The following is a 12,912-nucleotide window of genomic DNA, read 5'->3' as shown; positions in this document are numbered from 1 at the left end:
GAATAGGTTACGGGGGGTGGCCCTGACAGGAAGGGCCGCAGACAGAGACAGCCTGGGGTACCACAAGACGAATGGACTCGGACTGGTGAAACGCTGTGGTGGTAGGCCTTGGGCAGCCACAGTGAAGGAGCCGCGAGGGACGTCCATTTGCCAACGAAATAAAGTGAAGGTACCCGGGCCTGTATACGAAGTTGAGCAGCTGCTGTGTGCGGCTGTGGAGATCGTCGAGCAGCTGCTGTGTGCCGCTGAGGGGATTGTCGAGCAGCTGCTGTGTGCCACTGAGGGGATTGTCGAGCAGCTGCTGTGTGCGGCTGTGGAGATTGTCGAGCAGCTGCTGTGTGCGGCTGACGGCTGTGGAGATTGTCGAGCAGCTGCTGTGTGCGACTGTGGGGATTGTCGAGCAGCTACTGTGGGGATTGTCAAGCAGCTGCTGTGTGCGGCTGTGGAGATTGTCGAGCAGCTGCTGTGTGCGGCTGTGGGGATTGTCGAGCAGCTGCTGTGTGCGGCTGAGGGGATTGTCGAGCAGCTGCTGTGTGCGGCTGTGAAGATTGTCGAGCAGCTGCTGTGTGCGGCTGTGGGGATTGTCGAGCAGCTGCTGTGTGCGGCTGTGGGGATTTTCGAGCAGCTGCTGTGTGGCGGCTGTGGAGATTGTCGAGCAGCTGCTGTGTGCGGCTGTGGGGATTGTCGAGCAGCTGCTGTGTGCGGCTGTGGAGATTGTCGAGCAGCTGCTGTGTGCAGCTGTGGGGATTGTCGAGCAGCTGCTGTCTGCGGCTGAGAGGATTGTCGAGCAGCTGCTGTGTGCGGCTGAGGGGATTGTCGAGCAGCTGCTGTGTGCGGCTGTGGGGATTGTCGAGCAGCTGCTGTGTGCGGCTGAGGGGATTGTCGAGCAGCTGCTGTGTGCGGCTGACGGGATTGTCAAGCAGCTGCTGTGTGCAGCTGTTGAGATTGTCGAGCAGCTGCTGTGTGCCGCTGAGGGGATTGTCGAGCAGCTGCTGTGTGCGGCTGTGGAGATTGTCGAGCAGCTGCTGTGTGCTACTGTGGGGATTGTCGAGCAGCTGCTGTGGGGATTGTCGAGCAGCTGCTGTGTGCGGCTGTGGAGATTGTCGAGCAGCTGCTGTGTGTGGCTGTGGGGATTGTCGAGCAGCTGCTGTGTGCCGCTGAGGGGATTGTCGAGCAGCTGCTGTGTGCGGCTGTGGAGATTGTCGAGCAGCTGCTGTGTGCTACTGTGGGGATTGTCGAGCAGCTGCTGTGGGGATTGTCGAGCAGCTGCTGTGTGCGGCTGTGGAGATTGTCGAGCAGCTGCTGTGTGTGGCTGTGGAGATTGTCGAGCAGCTGCTGTGTGCGGAGGGGATTGTCGAGCAGCTGCTGTGTGCGGCTGTGGGGATTGTCGAGCAGCTGCTGTGTGGCGGCTGTGGAGATTGTCGAGCAGCTGCTGTGTGCGGCTGTGGGGATTGTCGAGCAGCTGCTGTGTGTGGCTGTGGGGATTGTCGAGCAGCTGCTGTGTGGCGGCTGTGGAGATTGTCGAGCAGCTGCTGTGTGCGGCTGTGGAGATTGTCGAGCAGCTGCTGTGTGCGGCTGTGGGGATTGTCGAGCAGCTGCTGTGTGCGGCTGTGGAGATTGTCGAGCAGCTGCTGTGTGCGGCTGTGGGGATTGTCGAGCAGCTGCTGTCTGCGGCTGAGAGGATTGTCGAGCAGCTGCTGAGTGCGGCTGAGGGGATTGTCGAGCAGCTGCTGTGTGCGGCTGTGGAGATTGTCAAGCAGCTGCTATGTGCGGCTGAGGGGATTGTCGAGCAGCTGCTGTGTGCGGCTGTGGGGATTGTCGAGCAGCTGCTATGTGCGGCTGTGGAGATTGTCGAGCAGCTGCTGTGTGGTGGCTGTGGGGATTGTCGAGCAGCTGCTGTGTGCGGCTGAGGGGATTGTCGAGCAGCTGCTGTGTGCGGCTGAGGGGATTGTCGAGCAGCTGCTGTGTGCGGCTGAGGGGATTGTCGAGCAGCTGCTGTGTGCGGCTGTGGGGATTGTCGAGCAGCTGCTGTGTGCAGCTGTGGAGATTGTCGAGCAGCTGCTGTGTGGCGGCTGTGGAGATTGTCGAGCAGCTGCTGTGTGCGGCTGTGGGGATTGTCGAGCAGCTGCTGTGTGCGGCTGTGGAGATTGTCGAGCAGCTGCTGTGTGCGGCTGTGGGGATTGTCGAGCAGCTGCTGTGTGTGGCTGTGGAGATTGTCGAGCAGCTGCTGTGTGCGGCTGAGGGGATTGTCGAGCAGCTGCTGTGTGTGGCTGTGGGGATTGTCGAGCAGCTGCTGTGTGGCGGCTGTGGAGATTGTCGAGCAGCTGCTGTGTGCGGCTGTGGGGATTGTCGAGCAGCTGCTGTGTGCGGCTGTGGGGATTGTCGAGCAGCTGCTGTGCTGTGTGCGGCTGTGGAGATTGTCGAGCAGCTGCTGTGTGTGGCTGTGGAGATTGTCGAGTAGCTGCTGTGTGCGACTGTGGGGATTGTCGAGCAGCTGCTGTGGGGATTGTCGAGCAGCTGCTGTGTGCGGCTGTGGAGATTGTCGAGCAGCTGCTGTGTGCGGCTGTGGGGATTGTCGAGCAGCTGCTGTGTGCGGCTGAGGGGATTGTCGAGCAGCTGCTGTGTGCGGCTGTGGAGATTGTCGAGCAGCTGCTGTGTGCGGCTGGCGGCTGTGGAGATTGTCGAGCAGCTGCTGTGTGCGACTGTGGGGATTGTCGAACAGCTGCTGTGGGGATTGTCGAGCAGCTGCTGTGTGCGGCTGTGGAGATTGTCGAGCAGCTGCTGTGTGCGGCTGTGGGGATTGTCGAGCAGCTGCTGTGTGCGGCTGTGGGGATTGTCGAGCAGCTGCTGTGTGCGGCTGTGGGGATTTTCGAGCAGGTGCTGTGTGGCGGCTGTGGAGATTGTCAAGCAGCTGCTGTGTGCGGCTGTGAGGATTGTCGAGCAGCTGCTGTGTGTGGCTGTGGAGATTGTCGAGCAGCTGCTGTGTGCAGCTGTGGGGATTGTCGAGCAGCTGCTGTGTGCGGCTGAGGGGATTGTCGAGCAGCTGCTGTGTGCGGCTGAGGGGATTGTCGAGCAGCTGCTGTGTGCGGCTGTGGGGATTGTCGAGCAGCTGCTGTGTGCGGCTGTTGAGATTGTCGAGCAGCTGCTGTGTGCAGCTGTGGGGATTGTCGAGCAGCTGCTGTGTGCGGCTGAGGGGATTGTCGAGCAGCTGCTGTGTGCGGCTGAGGGGATTGTCGAGCAGCTGCTGTGTGCGGCTGAGGGGATTGTCGAGCAGCTGCTGTGTGCGGCTGAGGGGATTGTCGAGCAGCTGCTGTGTGCGGCTGTGGGGATTGTCGAGCAGCTGCTGTGTGAGGCTGTGGAGATTGTCGAGCAGCTGCTGTGTGGAGGCTGTGGAGATTGTCGAGCAGCTGCTGTGTGCGGCTGTGAGGATTGTCGAGCAGCTGCTGTGTGCGGCTGTGGAGATTGTCGAGCAGCTGCTGTGTGCGGCTGTGGAGATTGTCGAGCAGCTGCTGTGTGCGGCTGAGGGGATTGTCGAGCAGCTGCTGTGTGCGGCTGTGGGGATTGTCGAGCAGCTGCTTTGTGGCGGCTGTGGAGATTGTCGAGCAGCTGCTGTGTGCGGCTGTGGAGATTGTCGAGCAGCTGCTGTGTGCTGCTGTGGAGATTGTCGAGCAGCTGCTGTGTGCGGCTCTGGGGATTGTCGAGCAGCTACTGTGTGCGGCTGTGGAGATTGTCGAGCAGCTGCTGTGTGCGGCTGTGGAGATTGTCGAGCAGCTGCTGTGTGCGGCTGTGGGGATTGTCGAGCAGCTGCTGTGTGCGGCTGTGGAGATTGTCGAGCAGCTGCTGTGTGCGGCTGTGGAGATTGTCGAGCAGCTGCTGTGTGCGGCTGTGGGGATTGTCATGCAGCTGCTGTGTGCGGCTGTGGGGATTGTCGAGCAGCTGCTGTGTGTGGCTGTGGAGATTGTCGAGCAGCTGCTGTGTGCAGCTGTGGGGATTGTCGAGCAGCTGCTGTGTGCGGCTGTGGAGATTGTCGAGCAGCTGCTATGTGTGGCTGTGGGGATTGTCGAGCAGCTGCTGTGTGCGGCTGTGGGGATTGTTGAGCAGCTACTGTGTGAGGCTGCGGAGATTAACGTGCAGCTGCTGTGAGGTGCTGTGTGTCGTGGAAAGACGATCAATAAAGAAGACCTGTTGAACACGATCCTGTCTCTGTCTCGAGTCTGTCTGCGGCCAGTAACGGACCACCCCCCTGTCGGTTGCCCCCTACCTACATCTACATAGACAAGTATGGTGTTCTCTTTTTACTTTTTGCACACTATTTGCCTTTTTTTGGACACCTAGTACTGTATAGATACTGACACTGTCTTCATCTATGTGGCCAAATTATCATGCTATGTTAGAAAATGAGCTAATTTCTGGGGACTGTTTGGTACTATGATGGCACTTTTTGGACCTATGTGAGCATTGCTCAGATGACAAAAGACGTGACAAATTTATTCCATGAGTTAATGCATACATTTCTAAGTAAGTCCCTTAATATTCCCATAATCATGGCTTATAAGGGACTGAAAGCTCAAACATCTATGGACAGGTTTGCCCTATTTTATAGCTCCCTAAACTGTACACTAATTTTAATATGTACAATCATGTGTTAAATTTACCACAGAGGAATAAATATACCTGAATGTTAATGAGAGTAAGGTGATAAACTGTATCTGGCAAAATGTTAAATATTTGAAGCATTTCCTGCGTTGTACACTGCAGTTTAGCTTTCTTATAATTCTTGCTTTCCATTTAATTACCTGCATTTACAATGTTTGTCTCTGCACATACAGAGATGATAAAGTAAAGCAGCACAAGGTTCTGCTCATGTCATTTCATAATCCTATATAAACAGCTTTAAAATGCATTAAACAGTTATCTCCTCCCGCACCACACAGTCAGGTAATGGCCTGCTAAATCTGCAGTGTCCAGATATCTTATTTTATGCTAGATAGTTAAATACATTACCGTGCAAAGTCAGAGACCACCCTCTTGTTTATATAACTTCCAGTGGAAAAGTAATTAAATTGATCATTCCTGGCCATTAGAAGAAAAAGAAAAAAAAATATTTATGGCAAAAAATCCCTTTCAACTAAATATAGTAAATATTTCAGAATTTTGCATACACCTCTTAACCTTATTATACCTACACTTCTTCAAAGGAGACTTTTTCTATCCTTCCTATGAACACTTCCATAATTCAGTCCCAGAAGTTGGATGATATTATTGTGCCCTATTACTGAACCAATCCCAAAAGGGTTATGTGATACTGAGGTTTGAACTCTGGAATGACCCTTCAAATGTTCTGAAAACAGCAACACCTTCTCTGTAGTGCAAGTTTATGTTCACTGCAATGTGCTTGGGACCATTTCTTCTAAAGGATATTACATTATGTACTATAAGATGCATAATATATTTCTGCATCACCAAATCGGCACTGATTGCCAATCGTTAGGTGAATGAGGCAGACAAGATTTGGGATTCAACACAGTCCTATGTTACTGTATGTCAGACTTATAGATCTCTTTTTTCACATCACCACTTTTTTCCCCCCACTTTTTATGTTCTCCAGTAGTGGTCCCCAACTCCGGTCCAAAAGAGCCACCAGCAGATCATTTTTTCAAGATTTTCTTAGTATTGTACAGGTGATGGAATTCTTGCCTCTCCAGGTGATGCAATTATCACCTGGGAAATACTAGAGAAATCCTAAAAACATGACCTGTTGGTGGCTCTTGATGACCCGAATTGGGGAACACTGTTGTAGAGTTACATTTTCCTTAGAGATGAATGGATCAGGCAAAATTCAAATTTGCCTGTTTGTGCATATTTTACAGTAAAATTAGATTAGCAGAGAAGTTGTTCTTCTCTAATTGAATGCCTCTAATTGAGATTTGGGGTCTCTTCAGACCGCAAAGGGTTATAAATATAAGATGGAAAAATAAAAAAAAATCCTTATACGCATCTCACCGGTCATCTCTTCGGCCACTCCCACTGTCTGCTACCTGACCGCTGTCTAGCCATCTAAGGCCTCTTTCACACTTCTGTTTTTGACCATCAGTCAAAATCCACTGGTTTTTGAAAAAAACGTATCCGCCTTTTTTTTGGCAGATCTGTTTTTTTCCCCATTGAGTTGCATTACCGGCGGATCTTGACGGATGGCCATCCGTTGGATCCTTTTTTTGCGGCTCCGCCAAAATGTTTGCGTCCGCCGGCATGCCTGGACGGACTCTGCAACGTTTTTTTTGCAGTAGGATCCGCATTTTACAGTGCACATGCCCGGAGAAAGGAAGTCAGCCGGGAATTTAACCCTGAAATCCTTTCTGGCGGTGGTAAAAAATTCTCTCTCTCTCTCTCTCGTCCCCGGACTGCGGTTCCTTTAAAATTCTTCAGCCAACGGATCCGTCAAAAAACCGGACCGCTGACATCCGTTCACTTCAGTTAACAACGGATCCGCTTTCCGCCATTTTGGCGGATTTTAACTGATGACAAAAAACTGAAGTGTGAAACAGACCTAAGCCTTTTAAGAGTCCAGGTAAAGAATGTGAGAGCTATTGGGTCCAAAAGTTTGATGTTTAGTATACATAAACCTATAAAAAACTATTATAAAACTATAAAGAGAAAAATACCAAAAGTTTCAATTTTGTAAGATGGTGTCCATGAAATCTCTTCTCAATGATGAGAAGCATAGTGCCAGCAGCATAGCATGGCACCACTAATGAAACTGACTGGCTACAGCAGTTACATGCTGATCACTTGTAAGCAAAAAACTGCGAGGACCACTGTTGTGACACCAGTGGGTTTCCAGTACAAAAGAATAGGTGAGTATTGTTTATTGAGTTATTTTATTAAACTTGTAGCTGTTCTCTTTGAATGTTATAGTTGAATAACCTCTATAACATTTTATTAAATATGGTTTTCACTCTAAACATTATGGAGTAATCTCCCGGGCTCCCATTTGGAGCACACGTAAGCGGTAAGAATTCTATTATTTAACTCTATTTTTATGCAATGAGTTTGAAGCCCGGTCTTAGAAAAAAAAGTTCCTATGGATTTAAGGGTATGTTAATATATTAATCTGCAGAGAATATTGACTCTAAATATAGCATGAAGCTAAAAAGCGGCAGTGAAATATACAGTATGTGGTTGCTATGTGCTGAATATTGGTATCTTATCTTCTTTATTTTTGTACTTAAGCAGCCACTTTCTGGCAGAGAATGCATTGATATAATATGATTACTAACAGGAAGTCTAGATTATTTATAACTTTTTCTCATAAATAACCAGTTGTAAGAACTGCCTGATACATTTTATAGACTTGTTTGCTTTATTTACAGGTTTTACAATACGCTTTACTTTTACAAGCTTTCTAGTTTGCTTTTAGTCTTTTCATAGTCTTTTAATGCCGGGTATAAATGGTGGTCATGGTGACTACGCACTGTTCATTGGTTGCTACTCTTCTTCTTTCACAGTTCAAAACAGTTCTCCGAGTATATGATCATTTGGCCTTTTCTTAGTATTTCAGACAAGAGATGTAATAATTTATGAGTACTGTACAATTTACAGATACACTTTTCTAGAAATAGAATATTCAATTCCTCTATATTGTCAAGGTAACGTAAGCATTTTTTTATAAGATAAAATAACACACAAACACTGAAATACATGTAGCCATAGTAACATACTTTACATAAAGGCAAAAAAATAATTGAACTAAGTGTAGCCTCCTATTAACTACAAAACTGCTGATACAGATGAAAGAAGATTGCACCTTATCAAACATTCATTAAATAAAATGAACAATCACAAAATTAAGTTTCTGGATTTACAGTATATATCCAAATCTTTAGTAAGCTCCTCAGGCTTTAGGCTTAAAAGCCTATTAATCAAACAAATGCAATTCTATCACCCCCTCATTGGTTTATTTTTAAACATCTAACATGGGTGAAGCATTGGTTCCCTTTAAATAGACTAAGTAAGGACATCATGCAGCTGAATAAAAGACCCATATGCACAAACATGCTTCTATAAAAGACGCATAGAGATCTGTAAGGAAACAAAAAAATTCTTTATAGAAACATGGTTAAAAAGAAATGTAAAAACATACAATACCAGTAGAGATGGGCAGATACCTGGAATGAGTTTCCAAACATCCAGTGTTTGCTGCTCTGTCATGTGCATCACAGCACAGCAAACACCACTTCTGATTGGCGGTGAAATCATCCCAGCCGGTCAGAGAGCCATGGTTCCCACGTTGTCAAAAGACAGCGGGAGCACTCAGCTGTGACTGGATTTATAAACTTTATCTCTGGTCACTGGTGTCAGCTGATGTGAATACTTATCCCATCATCTGACACCAGCTGCCGCTAATTACAGTGAGAGCAGGAGCGGCGGATATTAGTATTCATTGCGCTGTAAATAAATATTTTAAAAAACGGTTCCCCTGTATTTTTGCTAACCAGCCAGATAAAAATCACAGGTGGAGGCTGCAACCCTCATCTGTCAGCTTCCACAAGTCTAGTCATCAAGAAAAGAGGGGTCCCTATGCTGTTTAATTATTTAAATAAATTTAAAAAACGGCTTGCGGTCCCTCTCATTTTTGACAACCAACCTTGCTAAAGCAGACAGCTGGGGGCTGGAATTCTCTGGCTGGTAAGGGGCCATGGATATTAGCCCCCCAGCCTAAAAATAGCAGCCTGCAGCTGCTCAGAAAAGGCACAAAGGCACATCTATAAGATGTGCCAATTCTGGCACTTTGCCCAGCTGTTCCCACTTGCCCTGTAGCTGTGGCAAGTGGGGTTCATATCTGTGGGCTTGATGTCACCTTTGTATTGTCCGTTGACATCAAGCCCACGGCTTAGTAATGGAGAGGCGTCTATAAGACACCTGTCCATTACTAATCCTATAGTTCTATGGTAAATAAAGACACAGCCAGAATAAAGTCCTTTAATTGAAATAAGACTACACACAGTTTTCCATTTGTATTTGAACGCCTAATCCCAGCGAAGCGCTCATTCTCCTGTAATAAAAGTAATATAAAAAAACAACAATGTACCATACCTGTTAATTGTTCTGTCCCACACCGTAATCCATGTCTGGGGAATAAACAGTTTTCAACCTGGAAGGTGCCAAGATGCGACCGTCCATAATAAAAACCACTGGATGAATGGTGAATGAGCTGCTGCGAGCGCAAACTCAGAGATCAGTGGTGACATCATTAAGGTAACCTCTGGTCACTAAGGCTCTGTTCCCGGCCTAGCTGAACTGCAATGACATCGGTGAGATCCCCGCTAGCACGGTGAGAAAAACTTTCAAGGTTGTAGTCCCATTAGCTGACATCAGTGACCGAAGGTAAACTGTATACCTCCTATCACAGCTAAGAGCTCTCACTGTCTTTTGACAGCGTGGGAACTACGGCTCTCTGACCGGCGGGGATGATTTACCTGCTGATCAGAAGTGGTGCTTGCCATGCTACCACGCATATGAAAGCATGACAAATACCCAGTGTTCAGGAAGCCAAACCCGAACAGTAACATGGACTTCCTGGTCCATGTTTGGTGTCCTTGCCCGAACAGTAGATGTTTGGTACGGATGCCAAACTTTGCTGTTCAGGTTCACACATTTCTAAATACCAGACATAAGACAAATCAACTGGTGACAATCTACGTTTTTGCATTGAAGATGTGCAACATGGGCAGGTGCAATAGTCATGCATGAGGTGAGCATCATCTGCACCCTGACATGCTGCAGGAAAATGGGGGTCCTGACTGGAAGTGTGTGCTTCTATTACCTTAGCAATATTCTTCTGCAGACCACATGATACTGCTTGACTTGCAATAAATAGGTTTTTCTGAATTGCATTTGCTTGCTTTTTATATTTTTAACTGAAGAGCCCGGCGCTGCCCTGGCATAGTAACTAACTACGGTTAGTTATGACAAATTATAATGATTATATCTATATATCTCTGGTATGGAAGTCAGGGCAAATATCCCACATCATACCGACAGATAGATCCACCGGACTACTGCCCCTAATATCCCACATCATCCCATCAGTCAGAGCCACCGGACTACTACCCCTAATATCCCACACCATCTCGTCAGAGCCACTGAACTACTACCCCTAATATCCCACATCATCCTGTCACAGCTGCCGAACTAATACCCCTAATATCCCACATCATCCTGTCAGAGCCACCAGACTACTACCCCTAATATTCCACATCATCCCGTCACAGCCGGACTACTACCCCTAATATCTCACATCATCCCATCAGCCAGAGCCACCGGACTACTACTCCTAATATCCCACATCCTAACTTCCATACCGGGGATCCCTTTAAGAGAGGCCTGGGGTCAAAACCAAAGCGCTGGATGGATTTACCCTGATTCCATACTGGAGATCCCTTTAAGAGGGGAGATGTGCCTATGGGATGGAGGATGTGTGATGGGTCTTCTGTCATGTGCTCTCTGCTCCTTTCTGGCGGCAGACAATGGCTGGAGCTTATGTTCCCGGGGAAGCTAGATTTCTCCCACCATGTCAGTGTCTGCTGAGGTGTTGTTGTGGAATGAAAAAACTATTGCTCATAGCAACCAATCACAGCTCAGCTTCTTTGCTTAGTGATTGGTTGCAAGGAAAACTTTTGCTCATAACAACCAATCACAGCTCAGCTTCTTTTAAACAGCTCTGGTGAAATGAAAGATGCTTTCTGATTGGTTGGTGATACACACACATACATACATACATTCACTTTTATATATATAGATGTGGTCTGCATAAGGTAATTCAACCATTTACATCTAATAAACATATTTTATATTAATATGGATCAGGATACTGGATTTAGTTGGATATATGACAATAATAGTCCTATAAATAACAAGAAAACTGACTGAAACATCAAGAATAAAAAACAAATAAAAAAACATCAAGAACTAGTTTGAACAGGTGCATACCAAAAAACAACTTCATATCAAAAATGGTTGCACTCAATCGTGCTAAAGCATGTCAATGTGAAATACGTGAAATGTGAATAGCAAAAAGGCTTTTGAAATTTAGGAAACATACACATGAGATGGAGCACTCCGCCCTTCACCGTGTGGTGATTTTAGTTACATCTAATCACATCTAGGTCCGACCGACCCATATATGTAGGCTTTGCTGAGAGAGTTGTCCACATTCACCCATGCATGCAGATATTAGCCTTAAGTAAGTGTTCACACTGGGCAGGGAGGTCAGGGACCCATCTGATTCATGAGATTACCTTGACAATCGTGGATGGGCTCACATTATTTGGTCAAATTTTGTGCGAAGTGTCTCATGTGTATTTCTCCTAAATTTCAAAAGCCTTTTTGCTATTCACATTTCACATGGCCGACTGGTGGAGTGTGCCTTTGGCATTCTCTGTGCCAAATTCAACTTAGTGAAGGAATTGTGATTGAGGTTATTAAAGCCTGTGTGATACTACATAACTTCACCAGAATCCATGACTGTGCATGAAATTATGGTGATGAAGTGGCACATGGAAATAATGGCATGGCTACTACACATGTACGTACTTCATCCACGTCGTCAGCCTTCTGGTTTTAAAGTGCGGGATGTGTTTACAAATTCTTTTGTTTCACCAGAGGGATCTACTCCATGGAAAGACAATGCAGTGTCTATGTTATGATGTTTTTTTCATGATTTAAAAATAATGTTATGTTAACATTTGATGTGTGTGTTGTGTTGGCCTAATAATGATCAAAAACTGATATTAAACACATCATCTATATCGTTGTTACAGCTTAAACCACACAAATTGAATTAACTTGTCTTAATCCAAACATGTTTTTGTTAACAAAAATAACTAAATTTTAATTATATGGCATATTGGGCCACTATGACAGGGCCTACAAAAATTTCCAAACAACAAAAAAGTTTTCTCGAGATGACACTTTGCCTTACAAATTATGGTAGGTTGGTGGTGGTGATGACGGGAGGACAGCATGAGACGTTTGGCCACTTTGTGTGCCAACCTGGGTGTGATGATGATCCAGGATAACGGACCAAGGAAAGTACCTATTCAGGAACATGGTGCTTTGCAGTATGGTAAGGATGTTGGTAATCTTGTGTAGTGGCGTAGCCCATTTGTTCATACCCCCCCAAAATGGCTATGTCGAGTATACCCATATTGGGACCACTCTCCAAAAGTGGGTGTGTTTAAGTGGCCATTTTGGGCATGTGCAGCTGTCTCTGAAAATTGCCCATGTGGTGGCTGATGTGGGTTTGGGGCGTGCTGATAGTGCCTGCTCATCCTGTATTCCTGGCAGTTGTAGTTGGTTGCTGCTGGACATTTGCCACCTTTCTAGGTATACAAATACCGGATTCAGATTATTTGGTGTGGTGCAAGCATCAATTAAAATTTGGATTGCCCCTATGGCCCGCAGCCTCACCTCACGGGGAATTGAACATAGATAGCATGCAAGACTGCGTGCATAGGCTTCCTCACCGTCGTCATTCACAGTGCGTGAAAGGTAGTCCAAAACCCCAGTATCCACTTGATGCTTGTTACCGGTGGTTGCAAGCTCCCTCCTGTGATGGCCACGGCATGGGATGGTGGCAGCCTGGGTTGAAGTGTCCTGGGGTAATTTTGGACTACTACTGTGGCCACGGCCCTCACCTGGATTGCCCTCCTGTTGTGCAGAAAGCACTGCTGCTGGTGGTGGTTGGGTGGAGGATGATACTGCCGAAGATGGGCAAGTCACTTCTTCACCTTCATCAACTGGGTCGATGTTCACCTCGGAGTCCGAAGTAGTTTCCCGCTCTGTAGGGTTCGAATCAGTTCTGCTTTTTAGCACAAAGTTGAAACAAGAAAAAATTAATATTTGCCTTTAAGG

The sequence above is a fragment of the Dendrobates tinctorius genome, unplaced genomic scaffold (genome assembly GCF_039654945.1).
Source record: "Dendrobates tinctorius isolate UK_male_01 unplaced genomic scaffold, ASM3965494v1 ptg000008l, whole genome shotgun sequence".
Classification (NCBI taxonomy): Eukaryota; Metazoa; Chordata; class Amphibia; order Anura; family Dendrobatidae; genus Dendrobates; species Dendrobates tinctorius.
This window is presented reverse-complemented; position numbering follows the sequence as displayed.